This window comes from Cavia porcellus, unplaced genomic scaffold (genome assembly GCF_034190915.1).
Source record: "Cavia porcellus strain 051 isolate PalLab524CR breed Dunkin Hartley unplaced genomic scaffold, mCavPor4.1 scaffold_17, whole genome shotgun sequence".
NCBI classification, from domain to species: domain Eukaryota; kingdom Metazoa; phylum Chordata; class Mammalia; order Rodentia; family Caviidae; genus Cavia; species Cavia porcellus.
In genome coordinates, this window is record NW_026947500.1 from 38528006 (window position 1) to 38553258 (window position 25253).

Sequence of the window (25253 nt, forward strand, 5' to 3'; positions counted from 1 at the left end):
TTTGCCTATACTGTCTTCAACGGTTTTACCCATTTTGTCTTCTAGCAGATTTAGTGTTTCTGTTTTAATATTTAGAAGTTTCTTCCATTTTGATTTTTGTTTAGTATATGGTAAAATCTTTGAGTCTAGTTTCAATCTTTGTCATGTGAAAAGCCAGTTTTTCCTGCAATCTTTGTTGAAGAGTCTGTGTTTCCTCCAGTGAAGGGATTTGGTCTCTTTGTCAAATATCAATAGTTGAATGTGCCTGAAGTTGTTTCTGTAACTTCTATTATGCTCCATCGATCCATGGATCTCCTTTTTTCCCCAATACTGTGTTGTCTTTATTACTGTAACTTTCTAGAATAGCTTGAAGTCTGGGATTGTGAATATCCCCTGCCTTGCTCTTGTTGCCCAGAATTTCTTTTACTATTCCAGGACTCTTTTGTTTTCCTCTAATTTTAATATCCACCAGAAGAAAAAGTATACACACACACACACACACACACACACACACACACACACACATCTGTGTAACAGACACTAGGAATTAATAAACTATTTTAATTGCTATGTTGCTTTTATGAACTAAGGATGGTGACATACTTTCTAGAAAATGTAATTAGTTCCATTTGTAGCACAACTCTGACAAAAGAGACACCCATTTAGAAGCCATCAATAATGCTCTAGAGTTTATCAACTCAATTCAGAAATGCTTAGTCTTCTGTTCCTGTGCAATAATCCTACAAATCACATTTGAAACCCAACTTTTGTTTATCATATTCATTATGTTACATATATTCCTTCTTTTCAGTAAAGGTGTCTTATATCTTGTATTGTTACTCCCATTTATTATTATTTCTTTCATGTGGTACTGGTGAAGAAACCTAGGACCTTCACACTGAGCTACATCCTCAGCCCTTTTTAATGCAGGGTCTCACTAAATTGCTATGTTGCTCAGATTGAGAATGAAATTGTGATCCTCCTACCTCAGCCTCTCAAAGGGCTGAGATTACAGGAATCTGCTACCATGCCTGGCTTTTATCCTCATAGCATGCTCGCTCACTCCTTCCCTTTTTCCCTTTCATTAATCCTACTTCAAATATAAATGCCTACACATTCCCATATTCCATGGGCTACAGTTGTCCTTGCACAGGACCTACTTCCAATAGCATGTTTTGGGATCCCTTCATATATTTTGCTGTATGCACTCTAAAAAGCCTCTGTAAAATAAACTTGGGTTATGCTTAGTTTTAGTATTTGCAACTTTGCCTTCATGCACTTCTCCAACAGCCTATGACAGGAAAAATAAATAGATTTCATGTTACAGGGCAACCATGTGTTACCCCTTTGCTAATGAAACAGACATGCTCAATGTAACTGCAATTGTGAGGTTCCCCACTCATTCTCCCTTCCTCTTGTGTACATCCAATGAAAATAAAAGAAGTATGAAGTTGTGATTACTCAACATTTTCTGTAGAAGTTTTCTGTAGGATCCTTCATAAAGATAAAAATCAATTTTTTAAAAATTGTGTCGCCTGAAGATAAGCTTCATTTTCTGTAGTTATGGTGATGGCAATTCATTTGGTTGTTAAATCTGTTTAAATATATTTTATTCTAACATTTCTAATTTAATTTATAATAAATCTATAATGTGTATATTGCATTAGGTGCTAAAATAATTATAATACAAAATGTTAAATAATCTCTACCTTTAAATGCTTAAGTCCAAGTAAAGGCAAGAAGTGGATGTCAGGGTTTCTTCTCCAGGAGATTCCCGGGGAGAAGATTAACCACATAATCAATGATCAGAAAGATAACCAGCACAAAGAAAGCCCCAGGGCCCACTGGTCCTTAAGATCAAGCTGTGTTACTCCGCAGGGACTGTCACATTTCAGGACAGCTGGGCATGGACACTTCTGTGAAATAACAACATATCCTAGGGATAGAGGAAGAAGCCAAACAAGCTTTGACAGACATGGGTTAAATTCTGAAAGCTTCAGGCTATGACTTCAATAATGTGATAAAAAAAATAAAATAAAATAACGGTTTGCTGGTTGACATAAACGACTTTTGTACAGTCAGTAAAATCTACAAGTGGTATTTCAAGAGTAAATTTTCTGCTAGAACTGCTTTGCCAGAAGGAAGATATTTTGAGATTAAAATAGTAACAGTGCAAGGACCTTTTGCGTGGCATAACTGTGAGAGGCTACAATATTTATTCTGGAATTCTTGTCATGTCTTCAAATTAAAATCGAAATATCACAGTTGATGTTGGAGAGGACAAGTGGGGCTGACTACACTATCTAAAGTTTCCTTGGCTTTAACATATCATAAGAGAATGTGACAGGAATTGAAGATGAGATAATAAATGTAAATACTGAAGCTATAAATTACACTTAGTCTCATACTGTTAAATATGAGGGAAGAGTCATTATATTGTTATTCAAATAAATAAAAATAGAAAGATGTAGTATGTAGAAAAAATGAGTTATTGTGACTAAGAAATAGTAAAAAGCACAACTAATTCAACTAAACTCCAATTAATTTAATTTTGCAAACTACTTAAATTAAGTGATAGATGTGTGAATCTACTTTTGAGTAAAAACATTCAAAATTTAATAATGCACAGAAGGATAAATGGATCATCATGTTATATAATAATAATTTTGTAATAGCAATAAATGAATGTATAGAGATATTTTTTAATTGTTAAATCCAATGGACAAGACCATGAAGTAAACAATTAGAAATCAAGATGTAAGATCATCAAGACACGGCAGTGAAATGTGAGATTTTCTCATGATCATGTGTATATAATCTAGTTCTAGAGTAAATTGACAAAGTGAAAGCTATGAAGAACAGTTTGGGAACAATTAACAAGATTATGTATTGCAAACCAGGTGATATTTATTATGTCAGTACGAACTATCCCAAGTTCAATAGCTATATGGTGGTTAAGATGCAAGGTGTTAAAAGACCATCAGATAACAAATTCAAAGCAAACAGACAGTTGAGATTCTAGAGAGGGTGATATAGGGATGCTATTTTATAATTCATATAATCTTCCAATTGAAGATGGAATAAACTATACATGAATTTTTGCAAATGTTTATATATGAATAACATATGTCTGTACATATACACAGAAAAACAAAATAAATGTGTCAAAATAAATAAAATTGGTGAATCTGGATAGAGAGTATATCATAAATTCTCCAAATTATACTTGCAACTTGTCAGTAAATTTGAAACTGATTAAAAATATCAATAAATTTAATGTGATATTACACAAAAGAGGTTTATTTAAAGGTACTCTGGGCATGCTGGGAACACGAAGTCCAGCTATATTTGGTAGGGTAGAGAGAAATGCTCGTGAAGTAAAGCGTGGCCCATGATTTTAAGGGGTGACAAAATCAAATTGAATAGAATCAAAATCAAGTCTGCAGGGAAGGATGATAAAATTACAGCATAGGGAAAGTATTTTATACAGTATTTTGTGAATATGAAGAACTTAATCTTTATTTTTACCACAATAAAACCAGAAAAATGGATAGAATACAGTTTAGAAGTCATCCTCTCTATTAAACTTAAGAACAATGTTACAGTGTTAAAGAAAATATACCTGTGAGTGTGTTCAAATGTGTGTGTATACATACAGAGGCATACACTGCTTTAAAAAATCATCCAAAAAAAAAAACAAAAAAAAACAAAAAAACACAGCATTACACAATTTCGTCATGGTGTGAATGTACTTATACATTCATAGCTAGTATAATTTAAAAACACCTAAGCTAAATGATACATGTGTAGAATAGCCTAGAGTTATGATGAATAAAGCAACATGAGATTAAATCAAAGATAAGACAAATTTTCAGTGTAAACGTCTCTTACTTCCTTCATTGATGGATTCTTAAGTATTTCCTTTTTGGATATAAGAGGTTTCTCTAATTTCTGCCTCACTGAGTTTGTTATTTGTGTGCAAGAATGCTATTGTTTTTTGATTGTGCTTTTTATCCAGCACTTGAAATCTACAAGTCTTTTAGTGTGGTTTTTGGGTCTTCTATGTAGAGTACCACGTCATCTTCAAATACTGATAATTAAATTCTTTCATTCCTATCCTCATTCCTTTAATTTGTTTCTCCTTTCAGATCACTTTGCCTAATATTTCCAGAACTATATTGAGTAAGAATGAGGATAGTGGACATCCTTGTTTTATTCCTGATTTTAAAGTGAAAGATTTCAGTTTTTGCCTATTTAGTATGATGTTCATTGCTGGTTTTTCATAGAGCTCTTTAAAAGGCAATCTAAGAGGATATCAGAAAACATAAATATATCCCTTGTTCTTTTTTATTTATTATAAAGGGGGTAAAATTAAACAGAACAAAATAGGACATAAGAAAGCAATGTAAGAGATATAAATTTCAAAGCTAGATGCCCGAGATCTTCACTATCTATCATATTGTCTTTTGTTTTCCTCCAACAGTTGTCCATGTCTTCACACACAGAGATTTCATACAAAACAACGTAGTATATAAAACTGATCTGAACAGAATGATGAAGGAGTTTTAAGTCTTCAAAACCAGACAACAGGGAAGTCACCAATGGCTGTCATAGAGTCTCTCTTCTCTTTAAAATAGCTGTCCATACTTTCATGTATATTGAAGTTCAACAAAACAACACAGGCAGGGTAGAACTTGCTTAGTTTTCCAGAGCTCCAGGTCCCAGTATGGCGCGGGTCCCAGTAAATGCTGGTGGCTCCCGTCCTGGGCTGCTTTAACCTATCTCATGTTCTTGAGCAGGAAAAACCAACAGAGAGAACATGACTATACTCCAAAAATTTTTACATAGATTTAATGTAATTCCAAACAAAATACCAATCGCATATCTCACAGAACTAGAGAGAACAATTCTAAAACTCATTTGAAAACAGAGGAAACTTAGAATAGCGAAAGCAGTTTTAGGCAACAGAGGCAAGGCAGGGGGCATCACAATGCCTAACTTAAAATCATACCATAAAGTTACCAAATGATAAAAAGAAAGCAAACAAAAAACCCAAATAATAAAACCGTGGTTCTGGTAAAAATAAATAACAACTAAACCAGACTGAGGATCAGTGGAACAGACTAAAGATGCAGAAACAACTTCACACTCACTCATCTCATCCCCTATCTTCAACAAAGAAACTAAACACCTTCATCACTCGGTTAACATATACAATAATTTCTCTAGGGTGTATCCATGATATAAATAACAAATATTTGTCTTGAATTTCTCCAGATAATGACCAGATCATTTCCAGACTGGCTGTCCAAATTGACCCCCCCCACTCGTAAAGTGTGACAGTTACTACTACTACACTTTCTCACCAACTGTTACACTTGTCACAGTGGTGAACATGTATGTGTGTACAGGTGAAATAGCATGTTTTTATTTCCTTGGTTGCCAGGGTGACCATCTTTTCCTATTTATTGATCACCATGTTTCTTTTATTGGGAAATATTTAATGCTTTCCTCTAATTTATCCTTTTACATGTTAATTCAGATATGCTCTTTTTAGTCTGGTTACAAATCTTTTGTTGGTTATATTACAAATATTATCTTAAAAAAAAAAAGAAAGAAAAAGAAACATAGCCTCTTTAGTAAATAGTCCTGGAAAAACTGGCTTCCGACATGCAGAAGACTAAAACTAGACCCAACTCTTATACAGACTAAACTAAAATTGAAATGGATCAAAACTTGTATGTATTAAAACAGAAATACTAAACCTGTTGAAAGAAAAAAGTAAATTTCTTGAAGACATTAGTGTAGGCAAAGATTTTAGGAACAAATCACCAGAGGCACATAATCAACAGATTGGTTATCATCTTATTACAAATATTTTGCATGATAAAATCACCAGTGGAATGAAGAGACAATCCACAAAGTGAAAAGATTTTTTGCCTGCTAAATTTACAATATATAAAGAACTTAAAAAAATCAGACCCTTAATTTTAAAGAGCCAATCCAAAATGAACAACTGAGATGAATACACACTTCTCAGATAAAGAAGTACAAATGGCAAATAAACATGAAAAAAATGTTTTTCATCACTGAACATTGAAGATTTAAATTAAAACAAAGCTAAGAGTCTATATCTCTCCTAAAAGAATGGCTATAATGTAGAATTCAATTATATACGGAGGCTGGCCAAGCTGTAGAGAAAAACGACCATTTCTCCACTTTCAGTAGGAGTGCAGACTGGTGCAACCACTGAGGAAATCAGTGTAATTTCCTCAAAAATCTAAAACTAGACCTCACACTTGACCCAAATATTTCCCTCCTTGATATTTTCCTGAAAGAATTAAAGGCATCATGCCACAGAGATATATGAACACCCAGGTTTATAGAAGTTTATAATAGCTAAATCTTGGAAACATCTCAAATTCCCATCAAATGGTGAATGGATAAAAATATGTGTTTTTTTTTTAATACAATGGACTAGTACTTGGCCATAAAGAAGGATAAACTTAAGACATTTATGGGTAAATGGATGCACCTTGAGACAATACTCATAAATGATATAAATCAGACACACATTTTCATACATCACAGGGTTTCTCTGGTTTGAGAAACCAAATGTGTAAGTAATGATGGAAATGAATGACAGACATTGTGAAATAGGAAGAAAATGTTCAAATGAAAAAGAATACTGGGGGCAGAGGAAAAAAGAATAGAAGTAAAAATAAAAAGTTTTGTATGTGAGTGGAAAAAAGATTGAAGGAACCAAAAGGAACGGGGAAAAAAGAAAAATCAAGATATACCCTTTATAGTACAAATTTCATACGATGAGTGCTATCATCATATAAATGTACTGATAAAATTAATTTTAAAAATTAAGAGAGAAGAATTTGGTCCAATTAAGAGGCAGAGTAAACATGATGCTGGAAGCTGTTTTGTGTATTTATTCTATAGATAGAGTGTATACATTCTAAGATAACCAGAGAAGTATAATAAACATATCAAATATGAAAATCAGTAAGGGTTATGCATTATAATTAAGCATTATTTACTGTTGATAATTTTAGGTGCTATATTTTCATATAACTTCTCATGTGGTAGGTTGTTTATGAATTATATTGCATCCTATGACGTGTGTGTGTGTGTGTATGTGTGTGTGTGTGTGTGTGTGTGTGTGTGTGTGTCATTCTCTGGGGCACACTCTTAAGTAAACTATTATACTCTAATAAGGGCATCATTATTATGTAATGTTCTATCAAACAGAGGTCAGAAGTTCAGTATGATCCCTCTGGCTACATATATAGACTGTGACCCAGGTGAAGTTCTTGTTCAGTAGTTAATGACAAAAGACAGAGCTTTTGACCATACTTGCAAGAGCAAGATGATCTCTGAGGAATTACCTTCAAGATGCCAAAGTCTTGATGTAAACCAAACATTTAATTTCCAAATACTTGCAAATAGTAATAGTAATCAAATATTAGTATCAAATATTTGCAAATAGCAATAGTAATAGTAGCTCTGTTTTACAGATGAGAGGGCAGAAATTGAGAGTTTATTATCTTTCCTAACATTCCAAAAGTCTGAATTCCAATTTACTCTCATTAGTTTGGTTTCAAAGTTCCTTTTAATTTCTGATCAGTTTTTCAACCATTTTTTTCAGATATCCCAGCTCTTCACTCCCAGGCGTATTTCATTCATGATTCTAATGTCCCTAGGGGGTTCAAAATTGAATCTGATATTGGAAGGTAGAATTTTGGCATCACTTAATTGGTCATATACTGCTGTGAGGACAACTCAGCAGGTGCAAGGAGGCAGTGGGTATTCTTTCTTTTTTTTTTTAATAATGTTACTGGGTTTTGTTTAAAAAAAAAAATAGGAGATTTTCACAGAAGCTTCTTCAGAAGCAAAGAAATGTACTTCTGTACATCACAAGCACCCCTGAAACACCATGATAGCTCAAAGACAGATCAGACAAATAGTGCCCCACTGGTCTCTGTTCTTTTAATGATGTCTCAATTGAATTTTCTCAGTGAGCAAATTAAAAGAGGATTTTCTAAGTGCCAACGCCTCTGACTCCTGTGGGATTATAAAACCCAGCTGAACTCTTCCTGCCTCTGTGAGGATCAATGCTTGGAGATTCTGCAATGGAAACCGCCCTCACAAAGCTTTTGAGGAGTCTCAGGACAGGATCCAGTCCAGCTGGTTGCTCTATAGATATAGTGGCTCCTGCCGTGTCTTCTCACAGAAGGAAAGCATTTTTAAGTGAAGTTAGCAGCCATGACTCAAAAGCTCCCCAGCAACAATTACGCTGAGTAAGATGGTGATATTTTCCTCTCCATCATTTTCAACTAGAGTCCTTTGCTCTGACTCCCATAGCCCAAGCTCCACAACAAGGTACTTCGGCTCTGATTTAAAGGTTAGTTGCAAAGGGAGTGTGCCCTTTGTCTTGTGGGATAATACAGGCCGGTTCTTCAAGTTACTCAGACTGTTTTAAGTTTATAAGAAGCCAAAAATAAAAACCCTGGGTTCAATCCCCTGAATTACTAGGCTTCCCTCTGGAAACTGTTCTCTTCATATGAAGAGCTGAAACAAAGAACTAGTCAGCAACCTGTAGAACCAGCTTCCTACTCCTTCTGAACTGAGATCTCATTGGCTTGCATGCCTGTAGCTATGTGGAGTCCACAGTCCACAGCCAATGCTAGGATTGTTCTATTGGGCTGGGACTTCAGTGACCCAGCAACGAGGGCTAAATGATTACACTGATTCAGATCTCCATCCATCAGGACAGAATGTGTTATCTTGATCTGTATTAGAAGGCTTAGTGACAGTCAGATATTTCAAATGTATTATCTTGTTCTCTCCCACACCTCCGTATAGTTATGTAATCTGTGTTCATTACTAATGTGTCTAAAGCCACATTTACCTTTTAGCTTGGAGCCTCCAAGAACATATAATGAGCTTGTTTATCTTTGAAATCTTAAACCTACTATATATTCAGGAAAAGTACAAAACACAATATATAAATTTCTCATTAGCCATGTTCAAGGTATCTCTTGCCATGCAAGGTACCTCCTCTGGGGGAAAAAATGGCACTGTTGGGTACAATCCTCATTTCCAGGCACTTGGCAACAGTGCATCTTCATATATGCTCCTTGTAGTATGTGCAAATGTTATTTAATAGGTTAAGCTTGGATTTAAATCCAAAAATTCAGGTTTCAAGGCTCTCCCCTAACTTAACCCTCCCCACTAACCTCTGTGTTCTCCTGCAAAACATTAAAAACTAGGCAGTAGTGTATCAGGAAGCAGTTTTATAGGATGCATTTACAAATGGAATTTGGTTAGAAAGGCTATGCTAGAAACTAATCCTACATGCCATGGTCATTTTTGACTCAACCTATAGGTTTGCTTGGGTGGACTTTGAGGATGGGAGAGATTTAACCTCTCAATATCTTTGCTGCAGAAATATCATACATTTTTATGGTGGTAGCTGTTTTTACAACTCAAAAGTAATCAGACAATCTTAGCATTAAATGTGTCTTAAGATATTTTACTCTAAATTTAAACTGGAACAAATTATACAAACTAACACTATTTTACAAGTTGCAACAATTGGATTATTATCATAGTAGGGAAATATCTCAAAATAAATTGTACTCAAGCATTGTGCTGTTTTGCGCATAATGTTTTATCTTTAAAATTTCACAGCTACCCTATGTGATAGTTATTATGCTTAGCTCAACTTCATAGATGAGGAAATAGGCTTAGAAATGTGAAACCTGCCCAATTTCATACAATTTGTATGTAGAAAAGCCAGGATTTGAGCAAATAGTGTCTAAATTCAGACTGTGTCATTAATCACTAAGTCAGTGGTTCGCAAAACATGGTTTATAGAATATGGGTCCATTAGCCTGCTTAGGAATTCTGACAGGTAAAAGCAACATTGAGAATGATACAAAGACACTCTCTTTTTAATGACGTTTTCAATGATGGAGCTAAAACTCTGGCAGGTAAACTTAATTGTGGCTTAGTAGAATTCAAGGAAATGGTACCAACTAAATAAATAGTAAAGAATTCAAACCCACATGCTGGTAACAAAATCAGTGCCTTTCTAGCCAATAAATATCCTTTAAAAACAGATAAAAATAATTTCATTAAATCCTGCACTTTGAGTACACACCTTTTTTAATGTTCTGTTTGACGAAATGTGAAATACAAGGGAAGTGACTTTTGTACATACCACAGTACAATTAACTGAGCGATGGAAAAATACTTGTGATCGAAATAGGTGACTTACCATAGAATGCCTTTTTTTACTTGATAAAATCACAGATATACAAACTGTGATAAGGGCAGATGGGGCTATTTGGAAGGCATTTCCTCAAAAGTTGACAAAGTGAGCATGTTGATACAAAGACACACTACTAATCATCAGTGCTATCATTTGATATTTCAGGTAAAAATGTGAATTTCAAATGAACTGACAGCTTCTCAATACTTAAAATAATTTTCTGATGAGAGGGAGGGTGGCAATAAATGTAATTCTTGATATTGTATAATAAATTCTATGATTATTTGTAAGCTCTATATAACTCCGTGAACCAGCATTTTCTAAATTACTAAAGCATGATGATACTAAATCACACAGAAATAAAGGATTAGAGTGCAACTTCTGACAGATGTGGCAGCACTAGTCTGTAATCCCATCATTCAGAAGGCTGAGGCAGGAGGATTGCTTAAGTTTGAAGCCATACAGTGAGTTCAAGGACAGCCTGAACTGCATGGTGAAATATTGTCTCAAAAAGAATAAAATAAAGTTGCAAGTTATGTCAATACCTCACAATAAAACATAGGCAATAAGTTCATTACATAGCTTTAGAGTTCACATTTCTACATGTTGAGTGTTCATACATCCACAGTTATTTAAAAAGGCTATTCATATAGGCAACCCTCATATTCAAACTGTATATATGTATGGCAGCATAATCTTATTATCTCAAAATTGTATATACATCTGCATGAGATTAGAGAATCCAACTGTCTTCTATTACACTTGATGAATGAAAAAATAATGCTGCTCTTTTCACTAAATTTTATTGAAATTAGAAATATTCATAAAACATGCTTATTTTAAGATATAATAGGGTTACTATTAATAGTTTAAGTGAGTTAAAAGTGTTTCTAAAACCCTTAGTTTCTCTTAATAAATATACACAAATTAAGTTTTTTTATCCAAAGTAACTTTTCATAATGTGAAAAAAGCTTTGTGCCAAATATGTTGAGAACCATGTTTTAGATTTTCTTAAACCTTGTCAGTTGTAAGTTACCTCACTGAATGCGTCTAGTGTATGGACATTCATTACCTCTTGAGAATCTCTATTATATTTAAAACCAATAAAATCATATGTGTGACTTCTACTTATTGATCTTAGTACAATGCTGAAAAAGTCAGGTGGGAGAAAGCTGACTCCTTTCACAGACTTTGAAAAAACATTGTGACAGTCATAATTTAGAATTAAGCAAAGGCTCATCTAATAATACTTTTCTACCTTTATCATAGGGATATTGAAATATTTTATTCAATAACCTTCTCAAATCCAGAGATAAGATGAGGACTTTTGGTCCTAAGCTGCCAATGAAAGAATTTTAGAGAAAAAGAATGCAAAATATATGTGCAATGATTCCTTCTCAAAACATCCATGTTGGCTTCTACAATTACCAATTAATGAGAAGGCAACCTACAAATTATACACTAGAGGTCTTGCATGAGACCTAACATACTTAGCAAAGCTTTATGATCACCAAACTAAAAATAAAAAAAAAAAAAATACTTAGGTGGCCAAATATTTGTTAATCCCATATTACATTTTCTGTGTGTTAATTTACATTATGTAACATCAGACCTTTAACTGGTTGACCAGGCACCTATTTGTCATCAATCTCTGCTTCAGTGAACTATGAAATATGGAGTATGTGTTTGGTTTTGGGTTTCTTTCCCTGCCTCTTGATTTGAATTGTGGCATCATCAAATTAAAAAAAAAAAAATAGATTACCGTGGATGTCCCTGTGAAGCATTCATTGAGCCTGGTTATATATTACATAGATTCTTTCCATCTTTAATTAAGGATTAAGAAAAGCTCCAGAAGAATTTTTTCTCTGTTTGAGTTTTTTTTTAAAGCACTCAATATGTTATCTGTTCATGATCAAACAATTAAAAATGTGCAATTTTTTGAATATAAAGTCTGTTACACTGAAGCTACTTAGGCTTTATACTTACTGTTTTTTATGTTTCTTTTTCACAGCAGTCACAGTTAAAGATTTCACGATGGGATATTTCATCCCCTTTTGAGACTCTTCTCCACATTATTTCTCTATTCTTTGTCTCTTTGACATCTACAATTTCTATTACAAATATCAAACAGAAAAACATAGAGTTGCCCACGTCCCTGCAGACAAAAAGGCAGAAAGTAATGACTTTACATTTTGGTTCATTTAACTGTGAATCCCACACTGAGCACCGAGAACTAAGAACTCAGAGAGCAGCAGTGTGACAATGTAAGAGCATCACATGAACATAATGATTTGAAGATGACAGGAAGGCAGAAAGGATGTGCATAAGCTGGCGAATAAAGGCCAAAGCGATCCTGATAGCAGGAAACAGTGGCCCTGTGCATTTATAAAAGCTATTATCGTCCCCCTGTAGTAGATAACAGGATTTGGATGGGACTTATTACTGTCACTTTTGGCTCCTTTTTGCTCTTTAACACTGGAACGCAATTGTTTTGTTTTAAACGTTCACCATGTAACAAGGTGTTATGTCAAATTTCCTGGAAAACTATTGATCTGCCACCCACATATTTTGGCACAATCATTGGATTTCAGAATCATGAAATCTTACCAATATCAAGGTAAGGTTTTTCTTCCATAAAATTCCCAACACAGCACAGAGCGCAACCTCAGCCCGAGGGAAGAATCTACGGTTAGTGTTTCTGTCAACTGACACTGAGGCGCAATGTGACATGGTTGGCTAACTAGCAACCTGGACGGAGAACTGGCCGTGTTCTTCCCAGAAGCATAGATGCTGTCTGCACCAGAGGAATGGGGGAGAGGGTATTGAAGAAATGTGGGTTTCCTTCTGCTCTGGTTATGCTAATTTGCAATTGCCCTAAGCTGAAAGTGATGTTTTCTGAATTTCTCACTTAGGAATTCTCAGTTTATCTTGTACGTGATTCCCACCCATAGTCTAAAGTCCTGGCGATGTATGCTATATCATTTCCTGAGTGGTCAAAGTTTTCTTAAGTTGAGTTTTTCTCCCCACATCTGCTGCTCTCCAATCCCATAGGAAACAAGAAGTACATTCCAAAGTGACTGAATTGCCTCATCAATAAGTACAAATTTTTATAGGCAAAAATACTAAACTCATCATCCCAAGATGGAAGCTCTAGCTTTTTACTTTACTCAGTCTTTAAGATTTCTCTGTTATATGTAATTCATAATTTTCCTAAACACTTTGTCCCTGTGATTTCTCACTTTTTAAATACCTTGTCCTTTCTCTTTCTGACTCGTATTTTCCTAACATAAAAAACAGTACCAGACACCTGACTCCCAGGCAGAAATATGTTTTTTTTTTATTCAGCTATGCACTGATTATGGGCACTGGTAAAATTCAGAGAGGACTGAGAGAAAATACCTCTGATCCAAGAATCCTTACTGATGCTACTCTTAAGTTTTCTGAGAAATACCCTACAAGAAAACTGATTATCCTCGTTGTCCAAGTTGTAAAAACAGTTAGACTAGAAATTAAGATAGCCATGTCTGAATTTGTATTTGACACCTAGCAAGAAATTCACTGAAGTGTAATCTATATGTATTGTAAAGTTTTGGGTATTTATATCCCAAAGCCCTGACAGGCCAGAGGAAGCAACTGATTCTTATTTACATAAAGGCCAATAAACTGCATAGATAACAAATATGGCAAATAATGAAGCTTCAGATGCAAATATATTGTTGCGTACCACACTTCTTCAGCTATATATTTAATAGGGATCTCCAAATGTTACTCTGGCTAAAGCAGAGCTCTTGATAATTCTCCAAATTCCTTTTTTTCTTTTTTTGCTTTTTTCCTGTTTCATGAAAACAGTATCATTATCCACCTACTGGAACAAGCAAAGGACATAGGAGACCACTTTGATTCTTTTCTTTTCCTTTTCAACTGTATTCAGTCCGTGAAAAGAGCTGTATGTTCTGACTTCAAAATACATTTCCAAGATAAGTCAGAATCTGAAGTCGGGAAATAGAGGTTTCTGTACGTATTATTTTCATAAGAAATCAATTATGAATTTAATATTTCATGATAAAAAGTAATTAGAATTAAATGTCATGTATAGAAATATGTTAAATTTGAAAGAAATAGTAAAAATAACTGTTTTACAAATCTATAGGTTTTGGAGATATTTTCTTTCACTACCACATTAATTTTTTCATACTTGAACACAGGAAAAGGGATTAAGTAAGCTTTCAAAGCCCTTCAGAGGCCCATGACTCTATACCCTACTGACATGCCCTTGTTCAGCTGCCCCATAACTATTTCCAGCCACTAACTGTACATGCATTACAGTTCCATCAGCAACCCACATCATCTCCTTGGATGACAGTTTTGCTCCACAGACTAGTTCCCTGGGTCAAGATTCATCACCTGCGGCAGTAAAGAATTTCAGTAATAGAGTAGACCAGAAATATCATTATAACAGCTGCATACCATAAACTGAGGGCAGATTTTATAGTTCTCCTTTTAGATATCTAGGATTTTGTAATTTTCCCTAGCAATGCACCCAGAATGATTTGATGGGCTGCTCAATATCTCTCCTTCCCTGCATCATCTATGTATGCATTAAATTCCTAACATGACAGGGAAAATGAATGTGGTGTCTCCGGTTCCCTTTTAATCTGGCAAAAGCTGCATCAATAAAACCACTCAAGGCATTCAGAACTATGTGGAGTTTTCCAGGAGAGAGTGCAGATCGATGAACATACAGAACATGTCTCTGTCACCCCTGCTGAGGTGCCTTTTCTTCTCAGCCTGATGACACATCGATAAAGCTGTCTGGTCTCTGGCTACTGTTACAGACTGTCAATGTCTCCCAGTATTAGCTTTGCTGAACAAGATTCTCTGAGCACCTTCTTGATTCCCTGTCTGGCTCCCATCCACTTACTGGTCACTAAGCAGGACACACTTAACTTGAGACTGAAACTTCAAAACACTGATCCAGATTTCTTACAAACAAACAAACAAAAAATCAATTAGTATAATTTTGGGGGTATACTATAACTTAGAACATTCTCAAATATATGTATTACTACAGAGAGAATAAAATTTTTAAAATTGATTTGAAAACTGAATGCTTCTCTTAGTTCAAATATTAATGCTCAAGATAAAGTTGTTCCAAATTAAGCACCAAATGGATCAGTTCCAATTCTTAATTTAATCCTCTTCCCATTGATAAAATCAGAACCTAGTGAAGAATAAATTAAATGCATGCTTTTGCTGTTCTATACTTAGATTACTACTATATCATTATATTTTTCGTTTGTTTTATCAAACATTTACTAGACACATAACATATGCCACAGGCTGTGTGATTGAAAAACATGGACGGGAAAAAGTAATGCAAAAGCACATTGTCAAGTATCATTAATTCAGGTAAACCAAAATGCTACACAAATGCAAAAAGGGAAACACCAGAGTTTCTGTGGGAAAACACAGGGGCCAGTAAAAAGGAGTAACTTTCTGGTGCTTGAAAAATGAATAGTTTTATGTGAAAGAAGGCAGAAAAGAAACAAAGATGACACTGTGTGGAAGGATCAGGCATGAAAATGGCTAACATTTTTAGCAAAGCAAAGAGAAAGTCATGACATGAGGAACATGAGGAAATAAGAAGATATGCATCATTAAAACTAGGTTGGAGAGGACCTTGTGTGCTTAAAACAAAACAATCTTGCGTGCCCCTTTATTCCTGCACCTGGCTCATCATCAGAGTATACTCATCACCTGTGAGAGTATTTGAACAGTATACATTCTTTGATACATTCTTAAACATTCTCAATAGTAAGTGGAAATCGAGTTCCAACACTTTATCTTTTTAAGAACTTTTAGACACACTTGCAAATGCTCACCAAATTGATCATTGTCCCATCATGTAGAAAATAGAGAAACAATGAAGGTTTTGAAGAAAGAGATAATGTGATATATTCTGGGTGTAGTAATCAAGGTGAAAGATAGATAAATGACCAAAATTCTTACTAGAGCAGTGGTCACAAACATGTAGAATATTGTTTAGATTTACGAAATATGCACAGAAATGATGTTAACCCTATGTAGTACATCTGTGTGTACTGTATATTTATGTTTGTTTGTTAATTACCTATCCTACAAAATGTGAAAGTTTTACATAACAAATTTATTTCTCTCTTTCCTTATAAATCTAGGAGTGATACCAATACTGGGCTGCATTTCCACATGGAAACAAATGACGACATGTCTTTCTCCCTACTAGACTGGATGGATCCTCCTGGCTACATACCCCTCTTTTTATACTTCAGTATGATTCATTCATTCATCTCTTCACCAGGTCACAGTAGACATTTGACATTGTAATTAATGGATAAAGCATATTTCATTTGAAACAAAAGGTACTAATCTTAGCTTAATAAGTCTGCATTTGGCAGAAAGACATTAACTAAAAATGTGCCAAAGTCTCATTGATTTACTTATATTTATTCATAAATTTTAAACAGTGGAATACTGGAAAAAATAAGACTATTTAACATTTACTGAGCACATGTTTTGTATTAAGCTGTGTGCAAGGAGATACAAGAACATCCTCTCGCTTGATTAAATTAATAATCCTAACAGCAAATGAAGGTAAATTCTATGAGGGATCAGGACCTAGATCCTTGGTTTACACCAGATTAAATAATGCTTGGTACAAAGGAAGGACCCAGTTATTGTTTTGATTAGATAAAATGTAAATCACAATTACTAAAAGTGACTGAGCAAGGAAGGACCCAGTTATTGTTTTGATTAGATAAAATGTAAATCACAATTACTAAAAGTGACTGAGCAAGGTCATAAAGACCATAAATTTTTTGAGTTAGAATTGTGCTGACTCTGTCTTCAAACCCCGGGAGTCTTTTCTGGTCAATACTGGCTTCCTTTTTTTCAGTGAAATGAACCACCTGCCATATGTATCATTTCTTGACTGAGAGCAGGAAGGAATCTGTTGCCATGTGTCAATTAAATTTCTAGCAAAATCCTTTTGTGCATTATCCTCTTCTCTTATTTTTCCATGCCACTTAGGCAAACATCTTAACTGCTTATAATATGCAAGTGTGTTTTGTGAGAAATGAATAGAGGAATATAATACAGTTTCAGACTATCAGGAGTCTTGTGGGACCACATTTGAAAGTCACCCAGCATGGCAGAGCTTTCCTAGACTGCCTTAAATCTGATCTAATGCCTTGTCTGACAAGTTAAGAGGACTCTGCATAATTAAAAAATGTACCCACAATGCAAATATCTGCTGAATTTTAATGCAACCCTTACTTGACCCAAAATATTAATCAAATGAAACTAGATTTCTGGAAAAGATTTTGTTTATTGACAAAATGATTTAGTATAGCTTAGCTTGGCTACTCTCCACCTCTAACTTACACTAGGCGATTCCCTACTTGAATATTACCCTGACCTTTCCCAGCATCACATTTTTCTGCAGATCAATAGGCTCAGTTCTCTTCTGATGGCCTGTGACATTTTTTGAACATTCAGGATTCTTATAAAGACCAAAATAGTTATGATCCAGAGATAAAATAGTATTTTACGTATTTAGTATGTGCTCACATTACACAGAATAGTGAGGCAGCCTGAATCTACTAGAAAATTACTCTCTTTTAATTTTAGATTTTACAGATAAAGGCATAAACACTGCAAGTTATTCAAAGGACAATAAAGACTTATCCTAGTCCTTTGAACTACTTTATATTTTTATATTTTGAAGTTAAATACCACAAATAAGTAATGGTCATTATCTGATAAGCTATCTCAATCTAAGTAAACGCACATAGACAGAATGCCATGAAATAAGCAGAAAAATACACAGAAGTAATACTCCCCACTCTAAATATAGAGCTGATTGGTTCACTCGGCTCTGTCTTGCCTGTGTTTAATTCTCATAAACACAAGGTCACTGTTTTAAAATATTGCTGCCACCAGTCTCCCCAAGTGTTGATCTCAGTGTGTCCATCAACACTTTTGTTGCTAGACTTTCTTGCCTTTGCTGAACAGCTGCTGTTGGAATCAGAAGAAACCTTAAGGCAAAAGTCTGGGCACTCATCAGATAGTATCATTATCTGGACTTGCGTCTCTTTTCTACTGCCAACTTTATGGAGAGCATCTCATTATGTGGTAAACAGTGAGAAAAAGCTGCACATGACCAGATTAAGGACAGGACTGCAGCTGGTGGCATTTCATTCTATTCACAACAAACAATCTAGTTTTGATTAACTACATGCCTTCATATTTCAATATATGGATATGATGCAACTGTGGCTTATGTTGAAAGTGAACCTTACTGAACATTTACTTTTACAAAAGCAAATAAAAAGTCGATATGCAATATATCCAATGACTACATAATATAAGGGAAATGCTCAAAGTATCTATTAAATGAAAAAAGAATAAGAAAAAAACAATGTGTATTTATTATTATAACTGTTATGATATGCACAGAAAAATACATTCAAAGAATATAATAAAATATTTATTTGAGATATACATTTTGATTATTATGGGGTTAAGAGCAACGTTTTTCTACTTATTACAAAAACATATTTTGTGAACATGCTACTTTTATGATGATAAATTGAGAAGTCACAAACATAAAACAAAACAGTATGCAAAATAGGATTATTTTGTCAATGAAGTTATCTAACTTTTGACATGAGAAATTTACCTAAATGAATGAAAGCATCATCATAGCAATTTAAAAGTAGGTTCCAGTAGCTAAATAATTTTCTTAATATTCCTATAATTTTTAAATACCACTACTTCAAAGGAAACAACCACAATTCAGTGAAACAAAGCCAAAAGATTAAGTCCGTATGCAAAATAAGACAGGCTTTGGGCTGAAAGAAAAACAATAGAATCCAGGACAGGCAGATAAGAGTGTGTCTCAAATAACAGGCTCAGTGCTGAAGAGATCACATCCATATAAAGAAAGAAAAATAAAGGACACAGAGACTTTGCCTCGTTTGGAAACGTTACATTCACAGACACCTTGGGGAAGAAGGCAGGGAAACTACAAGAAGGTTATTTGAGATCCATTTGAGATTATGCCAACCAACAGAGCTGAGGGATTGACAAGATAAAAAGACAAGGTTGTTTTCACTGCGAATTCCTGTGATATACTTCACTAAAATATATAAAATGGAGACAAAACACAAAGCAAAATTGTTTATACATTTTAACATCTGTGAATCGTTTCAAGGGGGTTAAGGGGTATGCTGGAATCATCAGATAGACCTTCATAAATACTTTAGCATATTTTTCATCGCACACACTTGAAGTGCCCTTGACAATAAAAGTATAGCTCCTTTATTTTGTTGAAGACTAAGCAAGTCTGCTTGACTCTGAGAGCTACTTTACAGAAATGCCTTTTATTATTTCTAATCTGAAGGAGCCCATAGGATGACTCTAAACTGACTCTTGAGGAAAAGCAACAACTTAAGAACTCACATTCTGATGCCTACTGAGTAAGGAAAACATTGTGTGGCGATGAGCAGCAAATAAAGTCCTGAGTCAGAGAGGAAGAGATAACAAATCTCACAGGTGGACAGCAAGCAGGTAATGGCCTGGGAGAGACTGTTTATGAAGTGCCACGGAGCACTTGTGACTCACGGCGCAGTTAGGAGGTCCCTGGAGGGTACAATGTCCAATGAGCCAAAAGATACATGGAACAGGGACTGTCACTGAGCATTGTTCTCTTTTCATCCCCAGGCTCACTTTTAGACTCCAGAGACTAGACCAAGACAAATGACTCCTATGCAGCTGCTAGTTCTCATCGTGATCTATCTTTTTCCATCTGTCCCCAACTTTGCTATGCCAAGAATATTTGTCTTTCTGGGTTTTTTGTTTTGTTTTGTTGGTAGAAATTACTTAGCCATCACCAACCTAATCAGGCATCTTATGCCCACTCAGGACAACACAAATCATATGGAAGACTTAAGATTTTTAACAATCTCACCTGATAACCCAAATAACCTAAAACAATAAGAACAATATTAACAGCAAATGCTGTTGCTGTTAATCTATTAATATATTAGATTGAATGCTTCAAAAATATATAGGTGTCTATCTCTTTTCTTAGCATATGATTTTTAGGAATAAAACACTGTGTATTCATTCCTAAATTATCATGATCTCCATTGCACTATGAAGGTCACTAATTAGAGAAAGATAAGAGATGAGTACAATAATTCATTTCTCATACACTAATTTAAGCAGAGTATCAGTGGGCTTCATCCTTGTAAAACCTCAGGCTACTTTAACCATGAAATCCTAACCATTCTGGATACAAAAAGATGTTAGGAAACATGGGGAAAGTGCCAGGAAAATCAATTGTATCTTCACTCCTTTTTCCCAAAGCTTTCCTTGTTTTATATAGAATTCATTATTGTAGAATCAGTTAAATTAAAATGAACAATTCCAAGAGAAGTCCAAATATGTTGTTCCCGCCATTTGGGGTGATATTTGGGTTTACAGTTTCACATGAGAACATAGGAATATGCTATTGGTGTGAGGTAAAAGTATTTAATAATATTTGATGTTCTACTCAGCTACACAATAGAGAATGAGCTGTGAATCTATTTTTCTTTCCTACCTTCGTCTCTATCTCTCCCAATTTCCATCTCTCCTTCCCTCTTCTCCCTGTTATTTATCATGTTCCTCCTTTTTTTTATTTTCTTTATTCCCTCTGTTCTGTTTCACAAAATTGAGCGGACTTGCCTTACTTTGTTTTCATGAATGGTAAGACTGAGCCTTTCATTAGCAATTCTTAAATTTCAGTTAACTCTTCTACTCATTGATGTCACCACACCCTTCTGATTGGTTGAATTTTAAAAGAAGTAAATAATGTAACTTTTATTTCATAAGAATATACAGTTATAAATCATTACTATAAAGCCAGATGATGAAAAAAAAAAAAAAAAAAAAAAACAAGCAGGGTTTCAGATATGCAGAATCTTGGCTCAGTGTGCTCCTCATTCATAATCTGGCCACTTCACTGACTTAGGAACACAATTTCTCTCTACTGATCTCTATTGATGGCTCTCCATTTAGTAAACACAGTTTTTCATTGTGTCTAAATTATCAACCACATGATGTGTTGAAAGGACACAAAGAGCCAAATTTGCCACTATTATCTCTATAACTATGCAAATGTATCCATACTGATGGACTGGACATTTTTCTACCAAAATACTGGTAACCAGAAACACAGTCAAATATAACAGTACAAGAAGGTAGGAGAATGAAGAGGAGGAAATGAGAAGTGAAAGGATAAAAAAAAAAGTCCAAAGAAAGAAATTCCCAGGATAAAATGAAACTCCGGGAATTCTTAGCATTTTATAATACTGCTATTTAAATAGACCTTGAACACTTAAATTCATATTCTCAAATATTTAAAATCCAAAGAGATTTATATTTTCTTATAAATATATTCCTAAACAAATTCTTGAAGTGAAGGCGGAGACTGTGATTTCTATTTTGCAAGAAAGAAACTAAAATCCATGATTAAATGATTATCCCTTTGTTACTGAGAAAGTCTGCATCACAAAGAAAATTTTAATATATAAACTTTTACCACATTCATAACCTCATTCTAGTTTTGTCATTTAAATGTATGTCTATGATGATATAATTAATAAGTACACTAAAATGTGCATTCTTCAAAAATCCAGCTGCCCAGGAATGCCAAAGTTCAAACATAATTACAAATCTGGAAAATATTTATACTGCATCCAAGAAATAGAGGGAAAATCCTGGAAAAATAGGGGAAGGAAGAATAGGTAGTTTGATTCACAAAAAAAGATGCATGGGGATAGACACTCACCTCACTAATTATTCTTTAAAATGCTAATTAAATAACAAAAATGTTTCTTTTTTCAACCTATCACTTTGCGAAAGATTATAAAACTTGGCAGTAGTGTGAGGAAACAGATTTTTATATATTATTGCTGGGAGTACTTGGCAAAAAGCTTCAAAAATGTAAATGAACATATGCTTGGGTACAGCAATTTAACTTCTAGGAATTTCCTATAGATAAACCCTCATACAAGCAGGATATATATACATAAATGCCCACGGCATCCCTTTAAATATTTGTCAGTGGGGTAAAATGCAAATCCATTATGTCATTAAACCAATGATATATAATAGAGATCTTGTTATGAAAAGCATGGTTCTATGATTGTCTCTACTTTGTGAGAAAAAAGGTTTATCAATCACAGCTTTAGTCTGATTGCTTTGAAATGTATATATCCATTCTTGACTTCATCTTGAATTCCAGATTTGTTCAAATATAGTACAACCATTGTGATGATTAAATCTGGGTTGGATTGAGAGATGTCTAGAGAGCTGATTGAACTGTGAGGCCAGTGAGTTCATCCATTGATTAACCCATTATCTGACGCATTCACAGTTTATGGATCCTCAAGGATTGGCACCTGATTGGAGGAAACGTGTAACTGGGGGTGTGTTTTTTGAAAGCTGTACCTTTTTTTTAGTTCTTTCCTTCTTCCTTGGCATCTGTCCATGACTAGAGGAGGAGCTTTCCTCCATTACACAATTCCGCTGCAATGTTTCTACCTTTGAGTCACTTAATTACAGCATGTTGAAATCTTGAGCCAAAATAAATCTTCCTTCTTTACCTTGTGTGCTGTGGGCATTTTGTTCCAACAACAGAAGGGGACCAACAGAAACATTAAAGAATACTTATTTTCCCTACTATCCATGCTAATTCTGATCAAATTCTCATCCTTATAATTAGTAGCACTATCTAGTTATGTAGGCCCAAATCAAGATTCACTCTTGGTTTGTCCTCTCATAAATTGGCATGCTCTATTGTCTAAATCTCCAAAACATAGCTAAAACTAAGCTACCATTGGTGTCTTCCTACTGATCATGGCTCAATTCTGAACCACCATTCTCTTCCCTGGAATTTCACTATCTGTTCTTTTCTTCTAGTTAGCTTTCTCTACAATGCATATGACACACAGCAAGTAGAATGATATTTTAATTGTTTTCTTTTATTAGTACATGCTCATGGTATATAATGGTTATATTAATTTTTGGGGATCTGTAAATATGCATAATACATCTCAGTTTTACATTCTTTCCCTCTCTCACAACTCTCTCCTTCTCATTCCATTTCTTGGCCTCCTTTCCATTTGCAAAAGTTTAGTCTCCCTTTTTCTTATTATCTATCTTTTATATTTATTTATACCAGTCAGACCGAAAGGTATTGCTCAGTTTGGCTCCTAAAAAACAAGATAATTTTTGACATCTATTTTGCAAAATATGTTGATAGTTTCAGTCCCTCTCAAAATATAAGCATTAAGATTAGAATCACTGTGCCACCGTTAAAGAGTGGGCCTGTAATTTCTGATTAATCCCTGTTATGAGTTGAAAATGTTCCTACAAAAGATATATTGGTGTCCTAATCTCCAGGATCTCAGAATGTACATATTTAGAAATACATTTCTAACGAAATGTAATCATGTTAAGACAAGGTGATTAGGATATGTCCTAATCCACTGCAACTAATGTCTGCATATCAAAGGGAGAATTTTGATGGGGAGAGGGAATAGAAAGAGAAAAAAAGAAAGGAGACAATATAACACAAAAGGGAATTATGACCATGTGATTGAAGAGAGGCAATCCAAGGAATGTCAAAGATTGGCAAGAAAAAAAAGAAAAACAGAACCAAGGAAAGCATTATCTCGATAGCTGGAAGAGAGAACATGGTATTACTGACACTATGATTTCACACTTTTTTGCCTCTGGCACTTGAAGATAATGGATTTCTGTATTTTAAGTCACATACTACTTGGCACCCTGTTACAGCAGCACTGAAAAACTGACACAATCCAGAGACTTCTCACCTACCATGTTTCTTAGACTTGTTAGTCACTTTTCAAGCTTTTCTACTTTCTGCAATCATTGTAATACTTTGTCTGTCTTTTAGATCAGATGAATTTTGTGCCTACTCTTTTCTTTCCTAATCTGTGTTTCCTGCTATTGTAAGTTACAAAAATCATTTTGCAATCTAGTATCTTAAAATAAGTAGTAAAAATGCATGTAAGGCCTTAAAAAACTGAGCACGGGGGTTCTTACAAAGCCACAGACTTTAGATAAATCTGTACAAGTAGAGCAATAGAATGGAGTTGGCCTGGCCAACAAAGGATGCAGGCAGAAAGATAACTTGCTAGGCAACAACTCTGTCTTTGCCTGAAAAGTTTGCCAGAAAAATCTTAACAGTTGTTTGTAAGGTACCTTGTTGTTGAGATTCTTAAATCTATGCCAAGCTTTTGGAATATTATGCAGAGAGATAAGAAAATAGAAGAATGCCAACAAATTGTTTAAAACTGGACTTTTCCACAAGAATAAGTATGCCTTCCTTCTTTCCTGTGCTGGCAATATATCGCTACAGCTCTTGATGCTACCTGTACAGAAAGCCTATGAACATATTGCAAATTCACTAACAGGTTGACTCTTGGGGATGAAATTTAACAGTGCCAGATGAGTGTTCGGTGCTCAATGACTGAAGAATGTTCGAGCATAGAGTAAACAGTGGTATTGTGGGAATAGCACACAATGAACAGCTAAAAGCTTAGTGTTTCAGTTGCCTCTCTGGCTGCTTCTCACCCAAGTAGGTGGTTTCTCATCTTACCCAACAGTATCTTTACTTGTATAAACTATGAATGGAATTTCCATCCTCTCTACTTCATGGATATCTAAACAAATAAGTTATTGTAAATTGATTTGTAAACCACATAAAATGATCTATGTCATGTGTCATATTTTCATTGACTGTCTATTGCTATAATCACTATATTTATGATGGTCATTATCCACTGAAATTTTCATGATAAAAAACTTTATTAAATTAATTTAAAATTTTTAGAGCCAGCAAGAACTACCAAGGTGAACTTTCTTCATAGGTGATAAA

The 25253-nt window shown here is 34.5% G+C and overlaps 1 protein-coding gene and 1 pseudogene across 4 annotated transcripts in view; one reads left to right on the forward strand and one right to left on the reverse strand.

Moving 5' to 3' along the window:
• Positions 1-25253, reverse strand: part of Lrrc4c (leucine rich repeat containing 4C) — a 1223661-nt gene that overhangs the window by 773820 nt on the left and 424588 nt on the right. The gene's annotated exons all lie outside the window — the stretch shown is intronic.
• LOC111755508 (2-iminobutanoate/2-iminopropanoate deaminase-like) lies at positions 1781-5312 on the forward strand (annotated as a pseudogene).